Source organism: Salmo salar, chromosome ssa21 (assembly GCF_905237065.1).
Source record: "Salmo salar chromosome ssa21, Ssal_v3.1, whole genome shotgun sequence".
Classification (NCBI taxonomy): Eukaryota; Metazoa; Chordata; class Actinopteri; order Salmoniformes; family Salmonidae; genus Salmo; species Salmo salar.
Window position 1 is genome coordinate 16,375,519 of NC_059462.1, and position 18,013 is coordinate 16,393,531.

An 18,013-nucleotide genomic window follows, 5' to 3' on the forward strand; every position below is an offset into this window, starting at 1 on the left:
TTAATAATGTATAAAGAAATGCTTTTGAAAGTTTGGGCAGCATTTTGGTCTCCATGTTTCAGAAGAACAGTGCATATTGAGATCCTTTTTTCCTTTCATCTCTTTCCCAGTAAAGGCAAGAGAGAGGCTTATTCCTTCTGTTTCCTCACAACTTCCTCTCTCAAATTCCCAGTCTATTACGCTGCTCTCACATACCAGAAACAAGATGCCTTTTTGTACTGTCAACCTTTTCATCTGAAATGTAAATTAATTCTTACTCAGTGTGCCTTGACGAAGATCAAAGTGAGCACATTAACCTTTTCGGGCCTCCCCCACTCCTTTGAGCCTCTCGCTGGAGGACAAGGGAGGGTGCCAAGAGGGGGAGGGTTGAGGAGGGAAGATGAGGGCTGGGGGAGGAGACTTGGCGTTGTTTTATGTGGCTCCTAAGGGCTGCCCTCATCTGGCACACGGAGCATCTCAGTCGCCTGCTCACCTTGTGTAATTGTCCTCCATTAAAACACTTGTAAATAACATTGTGGAATGGGTAAACAGGTTTTTTGGTGTGAGAAAAGCTCCACTGTCAGCCCTTGCTCGCTATCTCTTTGTAGAAGTGCACATTGATGTGTTTGTGTGTGGGCAGGAGGGCTGTGGAAAGGGCCCGACCTTACATAAGTGGGGCCTCAGCCCCCAGAAGGAACACTCCAACATGCTCACATTGTGTGTTTGACTGCAGTTTATAGCCTTTGAGATGGGCCTGCATTTGCATTTTTTAAATAAACAGATGCCTTTCAAATTTATGAGCCTGGTGGCTCCTCAGATCTCGACAGGGCCTGGGGGGGCTGCTAACCATCGATCAGATTAGACCATGGAAAATAGAGCTGTTTAACAATGTACTGCAACACGGTTTTCCACTGTGTCAAATTTTACAACTAAAACACTAAGCCCTTTGACTGAATAATGTGTATTGCCCTAATTTGATACATCCAAAAGAGCTGAGGTTCCCCTTTTTATTCACATATTGTTTTGAAAATGAAACCCTCCTTTTAGTACTGGATAACGTCTTTGTTTACAGAAATTGTCAAAGACTCCAGTCACCCAAGTCATAGACTGTTTTCTCTGCTACCGCACGGCAGTGGTACCTGAGCGCCAAGTCTAGGACCAAAAGGCTCCTTAACAGCTTCTACCCCCAAGCCATAAGAGTGTTGAACAATTAATCAAATGGCCACCCGGACTACTTACATTGACCCCCCCCCCCCCTTGTTTTTACACTGCTGCTACTCGCTGTTTATTATCCATGCATAGTCGATCTTCACCCAGGGGCAAGAGGCCACACCACCGAGGACATGCAGTTTCAGTTATCTCTGTCTCTGTTTGTGTTTATGTATCCGTTAGGCTCTAATGATTAGGATGCTCCAAAGTTCAGCCATACAGACAGCAGGGTCCTCCACAATGCCCCTAATAGGGGATGATATTCTGTCTTTGCAGGTCATTCGATCTGAGCCTGGTTTGCACCCCTGTCAAGCTCTTTCTCAAGTTCTTACAAAAGGACCTCCGGTAGAGACCACAGTCATGGGGCAAAGGGGTTTGCATACCAGTCACTCAACCAGAGTTCTACTGGGCAGATTTATTTCCTCCCCTCTTTAATGTATTGTTGTTTCAACCACCAGGAAGCTCCTCCTCCTTGCACCACATCTCCTTTTTATAAGTCTATTAAATATCTTTCCACCGAGATAGCGCACTTGTCTGACCGCTAACGGGGCTGGGCTCTGAACTGGTCTCCAGATGTAAGAGCTGAATGCCGTTTGTGTTTACTCAGCATATGGCAGACTAGTCATTAAAGAAGTATGTGCAAAGCAGGAGAGCAGCAGCTGAACTGCAGTATACATGGTGTCTGGCCAGTGCTGCTCGCAAATCCAACCTAGCTGACTCTCACACTCTCCTTTAACACTTGTTCTTTCATTCAAGTCCCCTATTTGCTCTCTCTTGCCTTAGTATTTAGAATAGTATTGGTTTATTCCATAATCTTTAAATGTTAAAGGTCCAATGCAGCTGTTTTTATCTCAATATCAAATCATTTCTGGGTAACAGTTAAGTTCCTTACTGTGATTGTTTTCAATTTAAATTGTAAAAAAAGGAACAAAAATAGCAATTTCTCAAGCAATCATTTTGCTAGGACTGTCTGGGAGTGGTCTGAGTGGGGAGGGGAAGACTGAAAACTAGCTGTTATTGGCAGAGAGGCTTGGAACTATCTTTGTTACTGGTCTATTAACGGATTTACTGGTGATGCCACCAGACAGGCCCAAACCCCATCCCACCAAAACAGACTGCATTTTCAGGCAGTCTTTTCAAACGGCTCTTACACAATTATTTTAATATATTTTTTATTTAACCTTTATTTTACTAGGCAAGTCAGTTAAGAACAAATTCTTATTTACAATGACGGCCTACCCTACTATAATTTTCACAATTTCACAGGATCATTCCAACCTCATAGTGTAGAAATATATATAAAACACAGGGAAAGGATGTTTTTGACTGCATTGGGCCTTTAAGGGTCTGAACTGACAGGTTTAAAATGCAATTTTTATAGGGTAAATACATAGAAAATCCTTCCCACTGGGCACAAACTGATTGAATCAATGTTGTTTCTACGTGATGTGTCAACATATTGTGATATGGAATCTACTTGGTGTTACAAGTTTTTGTTTTTCAATTTATGTTTTTAGGTTGGACTTTAGCACGTATAGCTCGTCAGCACGTAGGGCACACCGTTTGGTGTCACCTCGTTAGTCAGTATGTGTTACACCAGTGCTGGCTTGTCATCTCGTTAGTGGGAAGGTGTTTCCCCTATGCTCCAGTTGTCTTGATAGATGCGGAGGGTTAACACCTTTAGTTGGCTCTCCCTATTTAGATTTCTAGCTCAACAATCCTTTATCCGACTTCCCCGATTTTCGTTTTGCTCCACCTTTCTGGTTTGCTTCCTGTCTTAAAAGTTTGGTGTGGGTTTTTCTTTTGTTTGCCTCTTAGTGGGCTCTCATGGTGGGTGTTTTTTAGGTCCCAGTTCTTTGTTGTAACACAACTTTCAGTGGACACCCCACATGAGTGGATTTTAGAACCCCTCCTAAAACCCCACCTGTTTCGTTTTGGTTGTTGTCGCTGACTCTTTGTTAGTTCCCCCTTCTGTTTGAGTCACATTTTTCGTTTTCTTACTGGGGAACGTAACAGTGGAAAATACATTGGACTTTTGGAATACAGTAAATCGCCTATTAACTTGTCGACAAGTTAACGCGTATGTTGGATTCACGTCTCCAACTAAACGAAAAATACAAGTTAAAAAATAAGATTAAGCCAGTGGCTCAAATGGAACTATCCAAGCATTAGATACATCTCTTTTAAATGTTGATATTTGGTTGCATTGTCAACCAAACACAATTCAATATTACTTTTGTAACACTGTAAATAGCCTAAAGTTAAGGCTATCTTACAAACTAATGTAACAGTATTTATTCAACCTTCAAATGAGTAACACATAGATGGCCACATTTTGAGGTTACTATAACTACAGTATTCATGGCTTACATAATCATAGAAAGAGTGCATGTTCAACATAGCATGCAAAGGTTGCAGGACTTTGGAAATCCTCACAATTGCTACAATAATCTGTGCAGAATCTCAAACAGCATTGACCACTTGCACCTTTTAATGTAATATTAAGGGGAAAGGGGGCTACCTAGTCAGTTGTACAACTGAATGCATTCAACTGAATTGTGTCCTCCACATTTAACCCAACCCCTCTGAATCAGAAAGGTACAGGGGGCTGCCTTAATTGACATCCATGGCACCCGGGGAACAATGGGTTAACTGCCTTGCTCAGGGGCAGAACAACAGATTTTTACCTTGTCAGCGCAGGGATTCAATCCAGCAACCTCTCAGTTACTGGCCCAACGCTCTAACCACTAGGCTACCCGCTCTAACCACTAGGCTAGCCGCTCTAACCACTAGGTTACCGGCAGGCAGGCAGTTACCTGCAATCCAGGTCATTTGATTGTGCTATTAGACGAAGCACAGTGATAAGATCTCTGACATTGTATTCCAACTTTGTTGTGCTATTAAATGGTTGAAAGCGCCGTGATAACACATTTAGATGACAAATAAACCAAAAATCACACATTGTTTTCCCATTGAAATTTAGTTGTGCTTTTAGATGGTCGAGGGATAGTGATAACACATTAGGAATTCAACAAACTTCTGTCTTTCCTTTTTGAGTGGGTGAATAAATGTTGAAATCTCATTGATCAACGTCTCAACCAAATATTACCCAAATGTCCACGTTGAAATGACGTGGTGAACCCAGTGGGTTGGGTTTGGCACTATATTGCCAACTGATGCACAGATCCTCCATTTTGATGGAGGAGATGAAATCTTTATTAATTTCAACTTTTGTTGACTTTGTCGGTCAAGGCAATGCATCTCTCCAGACTCTTACTAGATTTTTACATCTGAAAATGTTATGCTTGCTGTATACCCGGGCTGAGTTTTTCTTCTGGGAATTTTTCTCCATGTTTACAATCATATTCCCTGGTGAGAAAACTTCAAAACTCAACTTAACAATTCTGTTTAATCAGTGTTGGAATCGCTCCATATAGATTTATTGTGACGTGATCTGGCACATGCTCTCCTTTTAAGATCTGCGTGCTTTTACCTAGACACTGTTACTTTCCCCTTTTATATCCCTCAGTGCACACTGTCTATGTTTGTGTCCATCTCCTAAGGTTTCTATTGCATCATACTGCCAAATGTTTTTGTTCTATTGCTCCTGTGTAGTGTGTCTTTGAATTTTGATTATATCTACTGTACCACATTAGATCTATTGTGATAGGGGGTTTAGGGTCAGTCCTCTAAACTATCTTTTTCACCTTTTGTCGATATGATGGCAGACACATTTTCAATGATGATAGAGAGAAGGTAAGTTTATATCAGAGAAATTAAGCATTTTAGCATGCGGCTCTAGCTTCAGCTATGTATTCATAATACTGTACTTCTACAAAGCCCCTTGAACATAGATTATTCGTGAGAGTTTTTTTTTTGGAGTCCTTGAGACAAAAGACTTCTCTTGCTCCAAACTCCATCTCAGAGGAGCGACTGGGTGGTACGGGAATGGAAGAATCAAAAGGCTGGAAATTCACTGCTGAGAATAAATGCTCGCTGTTCCCTGAGGTGATTTGTCTTTGCGCTTCTCTTTCTACAGATGTAAGAGCCCTTTTTTAGTAAAGACCTGAGGTTCTTTGGTACCACTTTGATATCCTGCTCGAATTCAATATGTGAAATAGAAGAGCCACTCCGTGACTTGGAGCACATCACAGTCTTTGAAGTCTGATCCAATTTTTGCTGCTCACCATTTGATGTTGAAAGGATGAAATGAGGAAAAGGTAGAGTTTTTGCCAGTAACTCTGCTGAGCATATGTAAGATTAAAAAAGCAAAATCCTTTGGAGGATGTACTTAGAAATGTTAAGCAGATTAATACTTTCCTATAGCTCTTTTATTTAAAGATAAAATTAAATATGATAGGACGTCTGTGTGTGCTGTTATTTTCACCCTCACAATTAAGTCAGTATGCTGCTATTTGCAGGAAGGTAGGGGGTAATAGAGGGGCCAATGCGATTGCATTAGCATGTGATTAACATTGCAAAACACATTCATGGGTTCTAGTAAATGCGTCTGCCAAAACAGTAAATTCCAAATAAATGAATTTGAATCCAGTAACTGAGTAAGAAACAATAATAAGACATGACAATAAGACATGACTATGAACCAATAATAAATAGGCAGCCTGCTTTTACTTGTCTGTCTGTCAGTCTATGTATTTTCTGTTTCCATTGACAGTATTCTTCAGGCTGTGTTTATGCCTCTTCTTTAAAGGTTGCCCCCGACAACCATGATAGACAAGTGAGAGACAACAGCCGAGACAAAGCGATAGAAGACACAGTAGAGAAGCCTTGCAGGGAGACAGGCAGTCTGCGAGACACACAGTGTAAACAAGGTAAGCCCGAGCACACAGCTGGCGGGTGCAGGTAATTACAAAAGGAGACAGGAGAAATCCTGCTTTAATGGATAAAGTGCTATTTTTAATACAGAACCCCTTTCAACCTTTCATCCCTACCAATCCTTCCTGCCATTTTTTTTGTTGACAACAAAGGGATGGCGTATTATGAGTAATCATTTCTGTGGTATTTTAATAACCTTGGTCAGCTCATCATAAACGACGTCTCATCGCGAGGGTTTTAGAAGCACCGAGCACTTCAAAGCCTCATTCTCCCACACGCCGAGCCCTTCACTAAAGATCCCATCAATGTCTCTAATAGACCCACATAGCAATGGTGACAGGAAAAAAACACAAACCCTGATTTGTTGAACATATGTTTGGTTTCCTTTTTGCCCAAGGCGCTGAATTCCATTAATTCATGCTGCCTGGGAGGCTGAGTGGGTGGCTGAGCAGGGGGTTGCTGATTACGGCCGTCACCCAGCCCACCGCTAGCCTGTCTGGGTAATGGGGGCTCGGCCCTTCATTAATGTTATTAGGAGTCTGAGGTAAGAGACAGAGGTGGAATACCGTTTAGCAGCGTGGCCAGGAGATTACGTGGATTAGACATGATAATATAACACAGACAGTGCTCTCCAGCGGGCGCAGGATTAGTGTCAGCACGCCACAGCAGGTCTGGGTTAGATAGCGGCTAATCCGGTAATGCCAGATACAGGTGACCCCCGCTCTGAAGCATCACTGCCGCTGACGAGGGACTGCTTTTAAGAATTAATGACATGTGATGTGAATATAAAGGGAAATGCTGGAAGGAGTAGTAGTTCCCTGCTTTATAGCAAAAATAATTAAGCAGTCATGCCATTATGAATTGGGAACAGTGTTTGGGAAAATATTCATTACTAATAGCTAGGTTCATTAATGAAGTTTGAAATTCCCCTCACCTAAGTGCAGGGGAATAGTTTTTGGGCAAAATGCTAAATGCTGTGACAGAACTTTTTCCTTTTCAATAAGCCACGGGCTTTCCTAATGCTTTACTTCTGTTGTGTGCAGAGAACACACAGACTTCCAGGTATCCATTATCCCTTTCCTCCCCGTTTGTGTTCTGAGGTCTGCTTGTGGCTCCAGTTGCTTTCAGGAAACCATATTTGAATATGTTGAGGGAGGCCACGGTGGCTCAGAAACCCAGGGCACACTTTGATCCCTGCAGATCTGAGGCCTTTTTTTAATCCTGAGGTTGAGCAATTGATGGAAGCCTGGCCCTGCCAGATGTTTGGAGACCAGGCTTCTTCCTGTGTCTCATCCTGCTGACGCCCCTGGTGATCGCTTATATTCTGAGGTGAAACTGGAGTGTTTCAGGACACCAACAGAGAAAGTTCAAAATCAGGCCAGGAAATTCAAATCCGCTTTTGCGTTTGGCCAAAACCGCTTTGGCACAACCCGGAACCTCTCCTTGAGTTTGATGGACTCTTAAGTCCCTTCTACAGTAAGTCATTTGACTGAGCCCAGCTCTGCTGTGTGGGCCAGGCCATCCATCCCCCTTTGTGCTTCAAAACAAAGAAAGCAAGACAGGAGGAGATTACCCCCAGTTTAAGAGATGTCTGTTTCAGTGTATGTTTAACACAGGGCTAAGTGACTATCCCCCAGCTTTAGCCAGATAGCCGCAGTGCTGTCTTTTATGGAGGGAAGGAGGGAAGAGAGAATTAAAGCACTCCACAGTCACAGCCCTTTCCTCGCATGTCTGAAGTGTCAACCTTTGATTTGCAACATTTTGTCACCGAGAAAGTTCAGCGAGGCGCAGTCATGTAAACAGAACACTTACTGTACGTAACTTCTCTCTACCTGTCTCACCGGCCTGAAGATGAATACAACATGAATAATATTTCAAAACGAGTCACGCAGACGAAAGGCTCTGCGAGTAACGTGGCGATATGATCAGAGTGCTGTTTACGCTCCTCAGTGTGGTAAACAGGCTGGTGCCGAGGATCAGTCAGAGGCTGACTTTATGGTTTATGAAAGCTGAGCTACTTATGTTAACAGGCTTTTTGAAGATTATAGTCCTGGTAAACATACATGTCAGGAGTGAGACGGTGATAAAGAGGAGTCACAACACAGAGACCAATTACCACTGCTTCTGGGAAGACTCTTAACCTGGTCTTTTGAAGAGTAGGGAAGAAAATGACAAGGAAAAGAGGAAGGCTCAGTACCTTTTGAGGTTTCCTATTACTTATTGGTTATGGTTCTGTACTTTGAACTATATAGCGTGTACTAGTCAATGTGCATTGATCTGGTTGGCACCCTGAGCTGTGCTGCAACTTTAAGTGATCAATGGGAACCCGGTATTAGGCCATGGTATTACCCAGCTGTGCTAAAACCCACATTCACTGATCCATCCCACTTTCCTAGCATTCAACTACCCCATTACCAACAACCCTTGACACCACTAACCACATGTCCTCTCACTAGCTGTGCAACCACGACGCTCCACTCCCCCAGCCCAGCGCCTACCCTCACCACCACCACCACCACCGCCATATCAACATACATCTGCAAGACAAATGATCCACCCTCTCCATGTTCCTCAGACAAACGCTCTCCCTCCCTCTCACAGTCTCTCAGCCGTTTGATTTATCTGTCTGTCTCCACACATCATAGAGGCTGAACCGGATGCCTAACACATTTCTTCAGTTTTAGGCAAATTACAGGCACGTAGCCGAGATTTGGAGTGGATAGGAAGGCTCAATTTAACGGAAGGAAGAAAGAACTCCTCCTGTCTGCCACTACCTAGCATAATCTTCTTAATGTCAGTGAGAGTAGTTAACAGGATGTACTTCCAAACTACTCATCACAATTTCTACAGAATAATCTGTTTAAACGTACCTGTAGTATAGCAAGGTATAAGATTATATTCAAACTTTGCGGCTTGGGTTATTTTGAATGTTTTTTTGTAATCAGAACTTTTAGGAGATCCAGATTGTTGAAGTTGTTGTCCTTTAGAAATGGTTATAAGAAAGTGTGTTACCCAACACACTACATTTTAGTTACTTGGTTCATCACTTTGCGGGATGGTCTCTCAATGACTGTGCGACTTCCCCTGTGCAACATACCAACATGCGCTCACTGCTTAACCTGGAGGGCTGCGCTGATACATCATACAGAAGTCTGACAAATGATTGACAAATGATTATCCAGACACATGGAGATTTCTTCAGGAATCAAGCCCCAAATCTGCTGTCAGTGGAGAATGATTGATTTCAGTGTGAAAAGTTGGTTGTAAGTAACAACATCCTCTGCCTGCATTAGTGAAAAACAGATGCAGGAACTGCCCTTCCGAGCATAATCTAGAGAACCCTGTGATTTTCCTAGTGTGCCTTTATAATTCAAAGCACATGGGTTACCATTTAAGTACAATGTCCCAAATTAAGACATTGGTAATAAATTACAGGAGTCCTGGAAAGCTCTGGAACTCCCCTTGAAGTTTGACTAGAGCTAGCTGTCTATTCAGGGACTTTCTGTTAGCAATAAACGGTGTGTATGTGTGTGTGAGGGGGTTTGCAGGGGAAAGAGAGGGGTCTGGGCTACACATGACTCATTTAGACATCAAAGGACTCCACTGATGATTTTTCCTTATAATCCATGCCTTTTGCAGATCCGGCTCCCTCCATCTGAATAAACAAAGCCCAAGTGGTTAACTGTGGTCTGGGAGAAGTCAGGTGATCCCAACACGTGATTCAGGAAGTAAATCGATACATCTCCTAATTTATTCGTCTAAAATCCCTTTTAGCAGCTAATTTATGTTGGTTTTCTGATTTTCAAGGGATTTACAACTGGTATGTAGAGATCAGAACCTCTTTGAAAATGAAAGAAGTACCTATCTCAAAAATTATTCTCATCCTTTTTATCTGTCGATGCAAGCATGTACAATATGTAAGTATGCTGCAAAGAACAGCAAACTCTGCTGGGGAAAAAACATTTGATAAGGAAAATCAATGTTGTATGAATTGCAGCGCTTCTGTATTCTCTGTTGACCATTGATCCACCCCACCCCAAACATCAGACGGTGCCCACCATCATTTAACAGGCCTGGTGTAAGCCACTCTCTGACCTCTTCCCAGACCTACCTGGTTCCAAAGTGCTCTCATGCCAAAAGTCAATTTGGCAGCCTCAGTAAGGTATCTGCAGAAACAGCATTCCTCTGAGACTGGCCTGGATCAAATGGCAGTGATTTTCCAAACAGAGGCGGAGCTGGGAAGCCTGACCCATCCTCTGATCTGCTATATGCTTTAATCACTGCGGGTCAGGCTGGATAAATAGGGATGTTGGAACTGGGAGTTTTTGACTCCTGGACTGCACACTCACACAGGGATCCAGCTGTATACAAGTTACAGCTGTTCACTCAGGATGAAGGGTCTAAAGTGAATAGAGAAAGCATCTCAACTCAGACCCCAAACATAAATATCCTCCATTCAGGCATCTAATGCTATGATTAATCATTCCTTTGCCATAAGCATGTATGATGTCTTTCGTGTCTTTGTTTTAAAGGAAATTCTGAGGTATGACTGAGGTATGACTACATTATGACACTTTGTTCAAGGCCGTCAGGATTCATTATTCTTAATTGAGTGCTTCGATTCGGGTTTTCAGGGGAATTTAAATTTGCTAATCAAACCCATTTCAAACGTCATTAGCAGAATAATGTCCCACACACAATATTTTTGTTAAAACCTTCAACCGATTGAAGCTTACGTCAATTGGCCATGCTCCCAGCAAGCTTTGTGGTGCCATTGGGAAAAGATGAGCGTCAACCAATTGGTTCTTATGTCAATACATAGCAGTCAATAAGAAAAGATTAGTGTCAACCAATTGACGCTTATGTCAATACATTGCATTAAAACAATTATGTTAAATAAGCCTTTCGCAAACTAATACTCACACTTTACCTTTTTCCCCATTACTAGCTCTGACTTTGCTGATAGCTACTTTATTGAGGAAAAATGTATTTACTATGACTGTCATATGTGGTTGTCCCACCTAGCTATCTTAAGATGAATGCACTAACTGTAAGTCACTCTGGATAAGTCTGCTGAATGACTGAAATTTAAATGAGTGTCAACCAATGTCAATATATTCTAGTCAATGGGAAAAGATGAAAAGGTGAGACTTACTGAAAGACAGACCTCTCTCTCTGTCTCTTTCTCTCTACCTCTTCTCTCTCCTCCCCCTTCTTTCAACTTTCCACCCTTTCCCCCTCTCGCCCCCCTCTCTCTTTCTCCCTCCTATCTCCCTCCTCTCTCTATCGCTCTCCCCCCTCTCCCTCTCCTTCACCTTCTCTCTCCCCCTCCCTCCCACCATCTTCCCCTTATCTCCCTCCCACCTCCATTCACTCGCCCTCCTTCTTCCTCCTCTCATCTCTCTCAATTCAATTCAAGGGCTTTATTGGCATTGGAAACATATGTTAACATTGCCAAACCAAGTGAAATAGACAATAAACAAAAGTGAAATAAACAATAAAAATTAACAGTAAACATTACTCTCACAGAAGTTCCAAAAGAATAAAGACATTTCAAATGTCATAGTATGTCTATATACACTGTTGTATATACAGCTCTGTATGTCTGTTGACTCTTTACCCCCCTTCCCTCTCTCCTTCACCCTGTCCCTTTCTCTCTTCCCTCCCTCACTCTCCCCATTCTCTCTCTCCCTCCTCCCCCCTCCCTCTCTCCCTCCTCCCCCTCCATTCTCTCCCTCCTTCTTTGCCTCCCCTCCCCCTTTTCTCATCTTCTTCTCCCTCTTCTCTCTCCCTCCTCTCCCACCTCCACAGACAGGACATTGACGCAGAAAGACAGGCAGGCAGGCAGACGAAGGCAGACACACAGACAGTTTCTAGAACTGCAAGACCATTGTGTCCAATTGAGGTAAAAATGCTTTTGGGTCGATTGACTTCCAATTTCATATGCCGGGACATGACGGTTTCACGGTCACAAATATATATAATTTGGGAAGATTCAACCTTTTTAAATCCTTCAAAACAGCCCCTATGACTCCCAATTAAGTCACTTCCTGTAATTGCAGGAAGTAGAAATTCAATGTATGGCCTCGTGGGGACACTCTTTAACAATGCCCCGAGCTTCAAGTCTTTATGTTAAGAATGGACCGTTCTACAGAGGATGGAAGACAGTGTTTTTGAATAATTGCAGGGAGAGAATGAAGCCCCATGTTGAGGATGAATTAACCCATTTCATGTTGCCACAGTAAGCTGAACCTCAACACAGGGCATCCTTATAAGGCCACGATGAGTTGTGTGGAAGCGCGGAGTCCATGGGCGCGTCATGGTTATGTGAGGGCTATAGGTAATGCTTTTCTATGGAAGAAAGGCCTTGTTCTCTGTGGTACCAAGTTTTCACTGAGAAGAGTTCATTTCACATGGTCAGGTTGTAGGGTTGCGTTCATCGGGAGCATCTGTTGAACTCTCCCATACCTGGATTTTGTTTCTACCATTCTGCCAATGTCACTCAAAAGCTGTTCACTCCTTTATCATCGGGCAGACTGTATTTGATCATGAGGTCTGATACCAACTTCAAGTCATGTCTACCTTTCTGTAATGTAGTGGTGGGTGGGGCGAATTAATTAGGGTTATTTCTAGGATTGAGGCCCTTTTTTTAAATTTATTTTATTTCACCTTTATTTAACCAGGTAGGCTAGTTGAGAACAAGTTCTCATTTACAACTGCGACCTGGTCAAGATAAAGCAAAGCATTTCGACACATACAACAACAAAGAATTACACATGGAATAAACAAACATACAGTCAATAATACAGTAGAAGAACAAAAAGAATATATACAGTGTGTGCAAATGAGGTAAGATAAGGGAGGTAAGACAATAAAATAGGCCATAGTGGTGAAGTAATTACGATATAGCAATTAAACACTGGAGTGATAGATGTGCATAAGATGAATGTGCAAGTAGAGATACTGGGGTGCAAAGGAGCAAAATAAATAAATAAATACAGTATGGGGAGGAGGTAGTTGGATGGGCTATTTACAGATGGGCTATGTACAGGTGCAATGATCTGTGAGCTGCTCTGGCAGCTGGTGCTTGAAGTTAGTGAGGGAGATAAGTCTCCAGCTTCAGCGATTTTTGCAGTTCGTTCCAGTCATTGGCAGCAGAGAACTGGAAGGAAAGGCGGCCAAAGTAGGAATTGGCTTTAGGGGTGACCAGTGAAATATACCTGCTGGTGCGCGTACTGCGGGTGGGTGCTTCTATGGTGACCAGTGAACTGAGATAAGGTGGGGATTTACCTAGCAAAGACTTGTAGACGACCTGGAGCCAGTGGGTTTGGCGATGAGCATGAAGCGAGGGCCAGCCAACGAGAGCGTACAGGTCGCAGTGGTGGGTAGTATATGGGGCTTTGGTGACAAAACGGATGTCACTGTGATAGACTGCATCCAATTTGTTGAGTAGAGTGTTGGAGGCTATTTTGTAAATGACATCGCCGAAGTCAAGGATTTGTAGGATAGTCAGTTTTACGAGGGTATGTTTGGCAGCATGAGTGAAGGATGCTTTGTTGCGAAATAGAAAGCCGATTCTAGATTTAATTTTGGATTGGAGATGCTTAATGTGGGTCTGCAAGGAGAGTTTACAGTCTAACCAGACACCTAGGTATTTGTAGTTGTCCACATATTCTAGGTCAGAACCGTCCAGAGTAGTGATGATCACTACTCTGGACGGGCAGGCAGGTGTGGGCAGCGATCGGTTGAAGAGCATGCATTTAGTTTTACTTGCATTTAAGAGCATTTGGAGGCCATGGAAGGAGAGTTATATCATTGAAGCTCATCTGGATGTTTTTTAACACCGTGTCCAAAGAAGGGCCAGAAGTATACAGAATGGTGTCGTCTGCGTAGAGGTGGATCAGAGAATCACCAGTAGCAAGAGCGACATCATTGATGTATAAAGAGAAGAGAGTCGGCCCGAGAATTGAACCCTCTGGCACCCCCATAGAGACTGCCAGAGGTCCGGACAACAGGCCCTCCGATTTGACACACTGAACTCTGTCTGAGAAGTAGTTGTTGAACCAGGCGAGGCAGTCATTTGAGAAACCAAGGCTGTTGAGTCTGCCAATAAGAATCTGGTGATTGACAGAGTCGAACGCCTTGGCCAGGTCGATGAAGACAGCTGCACAGTATTGTCTCTTATCGGTGGCAGTTATGATATCGTTTAGGACCTTGAGCGTGGCTGAGGTGCAACCATGACCAGCTCGGAAGCCAGATTGCATAGCGGAGAAGGTACGGTGGGATTCGAAATGGTCGGTGATCTGTTTGTTAACTTGGCTTTCGAAGACCTTAGAAAGACCTTAGAAAGGCAGGGTAGGATAGATATAGGTCTGTAGCAGTCTAGAGTATCTCCCCCTTTGAAGAGGGGGGATGACCGCGGCAGCTTTCCAATCTTTGGGGATCTCAGACGATATGAAAGAGAGGTTGAACAGGCTAGTAATTGGGGTTGCAACAATTTCGGGCAGATAATTTTATGAATAGAGGGTCCAGATTGTCTAGCCTGGCTGATTTGTAGGGGTCCAGATTTTGCAGCTCTTTCAGAACATCAGCTATCTGGATTTGGGTGAAGGTGAAATGGGGGAGGCTTGGGCGAGTTGCTGTGGGGTTTGCAGGGCAGTTGACCAGGGTAGGGTTAGCCAGGTGGAAAGCATGGACAGCCGTAGAAAAATGCTTATTGAAATTCTCAATTATCGTGGATTTATCGGTGGTGACAGTGTTTCCTAGCCTCAGTGCAGTGGGCAGCTGGGAGGAGGTGCTCTTATTCTCCATGGACTTTACAGTGTCCCAGAACTTTTTTGAGTTTGTGCTACAGGATGCATATTTCTGCTTGAAAAATCTAGCTTTAGCTTTCCTAACTGCTTGTGTATATTGGTTCCTAACTTTCCTGAAAAGTTGCATATCACGGGGGCTATTTGATGCTAATGCAGAACGCCACAGGATGTTTTTGTGCTGGTCAAGGGCAGTCAGGTCTGGAGTGAACCAAGGGCTATATCTGTTCCTGGTTCCACATTTTTTGAATGGGGCATGCTTATTTAAGATGGTAAGGAAGGAACCTTTAAAGAATAACCAGGCATCCTCTACTGACGGGATGAGGTCAATATCCTTCCAGGATACCCAGGCCAGGTCGATTAGAAAAGCCTGCTTGCTTTAGTGTTTTAGGGAGCCTTTGACCGCAGACCCATTACGGATGCAGGCAATGAGGCAGTGATCGCTGAGATCTTGGTTGAAGACAGCAGAGGTGTATTTGGAGGGCAAGTTGGTTAGGATGATATCTATGAGGGTGCCCATGTTTACGGATTTGGGGTTGTACCTGGTAGGTTCATTGATAATTTATGTGAGATTGAGGGCATCAAGCTTAGATTGTAGGATGGCCGGGGTGTTAAGCATGTCCCAGTTTAGGTCGCCTAGCAGCACGACCTCTGAAGATAGATGGCAGGCAATCAATTCACATATGGTGTCCAGCGCCCTAACCATAAAGGGGTCTACACATAATACGCAAATGGAGCTGACGGAGCGTAGCGCAATGTTGCATTGTCATTTTTTGTCACAAAAGTGGCAGCTCCTTGTAGTGCTCTCCGACATTCAATGTACTCCCGTGCCACTTGAAAATTTGAACATGCCGTATCATCACTTTTGTAGCCGTGGGGGCAGTGTTGTGTAGGTAATGAAGCTTGCTTGGTTCTTTGATCGGATCTATAAGCTATAGGCTAGGCATCAAAGTAGACTATTTTGCATTGATAAACTAATATAATCTCATTGACTGTTCAAACAATAAACCAAACAACATTGTAGCCTTATTAGAATCACCCCAAAATGTATTTTGTTTTAAAGCAATAACTAATGATTCCGGGCTACTGGTGAAAACAGCTGCGAGATGTGTGCTTTTTCTCTACAACCAAAACATGATGACATTCTATTTTTAGCTGATATGGGAGTGAATACATTCAAGCAGCATATCAAATAAAATAAATGTTTATTTGTCAAATGCTTCGTAAACAACAGGTGTGAACTAACAGTGAAATGCTTACTTACGGGCCCTTCCCAACAATGCCTGAGAGAAAGAAAATAGAGAAATATTAGAAAAGTGAAGCACGTAATAATAAAAGTATAGATACACGTCCTCCCGAGTGGTGCAGCGGTCTAAGGCACTGCATCGCAGTGTTGTGGCGTCACTACAGCCTGGGGTTCGATACCAGGCGGTTGTTAAGACATGCAGTTTTGCGGGTCATGTTTCGGAAGGACGCATGACTCGACATTCGCCTCTCCCGAGCCGATGAAAAGTTGCAGCGACGAGACAAGATTGTAATCATGAAATTTGGGAGAAAAAGGGGGTAAAAATATGTAATAAATAAAAATTATAGATACACAATGAGTAAGGATAACTTGGCTATATGCAAGAGGTACCAGTACTGAGTTGATGTGCAGGGGTACAAGGTAATTAAGGTAGATATGTACATATAACTAGGAATAAAGATAGACAATAAACAGCAGCAGAAGCGTATGTGATGAGTCAAAAGAGTTAGTGAAAAGAGGGTCAATGCGGGTAGTTATGGTTAACTATTTAGTAGTCTTATGGCTTGGGGGTAGAAGCTGTTCTATGGTCCTCTTGGTTCCAGACTTGGTGCATCGGTACCCCTTGCCATGTGGTAGCAGGGAGAATAGTCTATGACTTGGGCAGTTGGAGTCTTTGACAATTTTTTGTGTCTTCCTCTGACAATGCCTGGTGTATAGAGGTCCTGGATGGCAGGGAGCTCGGCCCCAGTGATGTGCTGGGCTGTACACACTACCATCTGTAGTGCCTTGCGGATGAATGCCAAGCAGTTGCCATACGAAGTGGTGAAGCAAACAGTCAAGATGCTCTCCATGGTGCAGCTGTATAACGTTTTGAAAATCTGAGGGCCCAAATCTTTTCAGCCTCCTCGGGGGAACAGAAGCGTTGTCGTACCCTTTTCACGACTGTGTTGGTGTGTGGACCATGATAGATCCTTAGTGATGTGGACACTGAGGTACTTAAAGCTGTCGACCCGCTCCACTTCAGCCCTGTCGATGTGAATGGGGGTGTGCTCGGCCCTCCGTTTCTGTCACATCTGCTCCTGCTACGCCCTCTTGTGTTCATCCGGTGTCTTCTTGACCTGCAGTTACTCCCCCAGTACACTCTCTCTCTCTCCCTCTCCCTCTCTGTGTGATTGTGTGGTTGGAGACAGGTGTGCTGGAGTCAGAGCAGATCCCTACCAGATGCAACTCGTTCCATAATCAAGACCTCTACAAATACTCAATCCTGCCACTTCCACTCTGCCAGATCGTAATCTCTGCTCATTTACCGCTCTGTCTCTGGCTCCTGTCTCCCGTTCCACATCTCACCACCCTACTACCCTGTTCTGGATTTAGCTCACCACCACTACCTTGGATTCCCCTCCGGACCTGTTTACCCGGTTCTACCCAGTTCACTCCAACCTCAGTCTTCACATCTCGTTTTCTACAACTCATCCAAGCTTCCCCGGATCTGCAGTCCATATCTCCCTGTGTTACAATAAATATCTTGGTTCATTCATCCCTGTTTCCTCGTCTGAGTCTGCTCTTGGGTTCCCCTCTGTCTCTCACTACTCTCCACCAAACTCCCATTGGTCAAGGCGCCCTGCTCAAGCAACATGACCAAGCCCTTAAAGCCCTTCTGGAGAACATCAAGGAGTTTTCACGGAGCCTGTCTGACCTACAAGTCCGAACCTCCGCCCAGAGCTCACAACCAGTCCCAAGTTCCTTTTCTCCGCCCCAGGAGCCTTTTGTTCCGACTCCCGAGCGCTACGATGGTAATCTCGGCGTTTGCAGAGCCTTTCTTGTGCAATGCTCACTAGTATTTGAGCAACAGCCCTACTCTTCTGCTAGTGAACAAGCCAAGATTTAATTTTTTGATTGGCTGCCTCCGTGGAGCAGCGCTTTCCTGGGCTAC

At 43.7% G+C, this 18,013-nt stretch overlaps 1 pseudogene; it reads left to right on the forward strand.

Annotated features, from left to right (window-relative positions):
• LOC106581706 (myosin-IIIb-like) overlaps nt 1-18,013 on the forward strand; it is a 77,878-nt pseudogene that overhangs the window by 52,610 nt on the left and 7,255 nt on the right.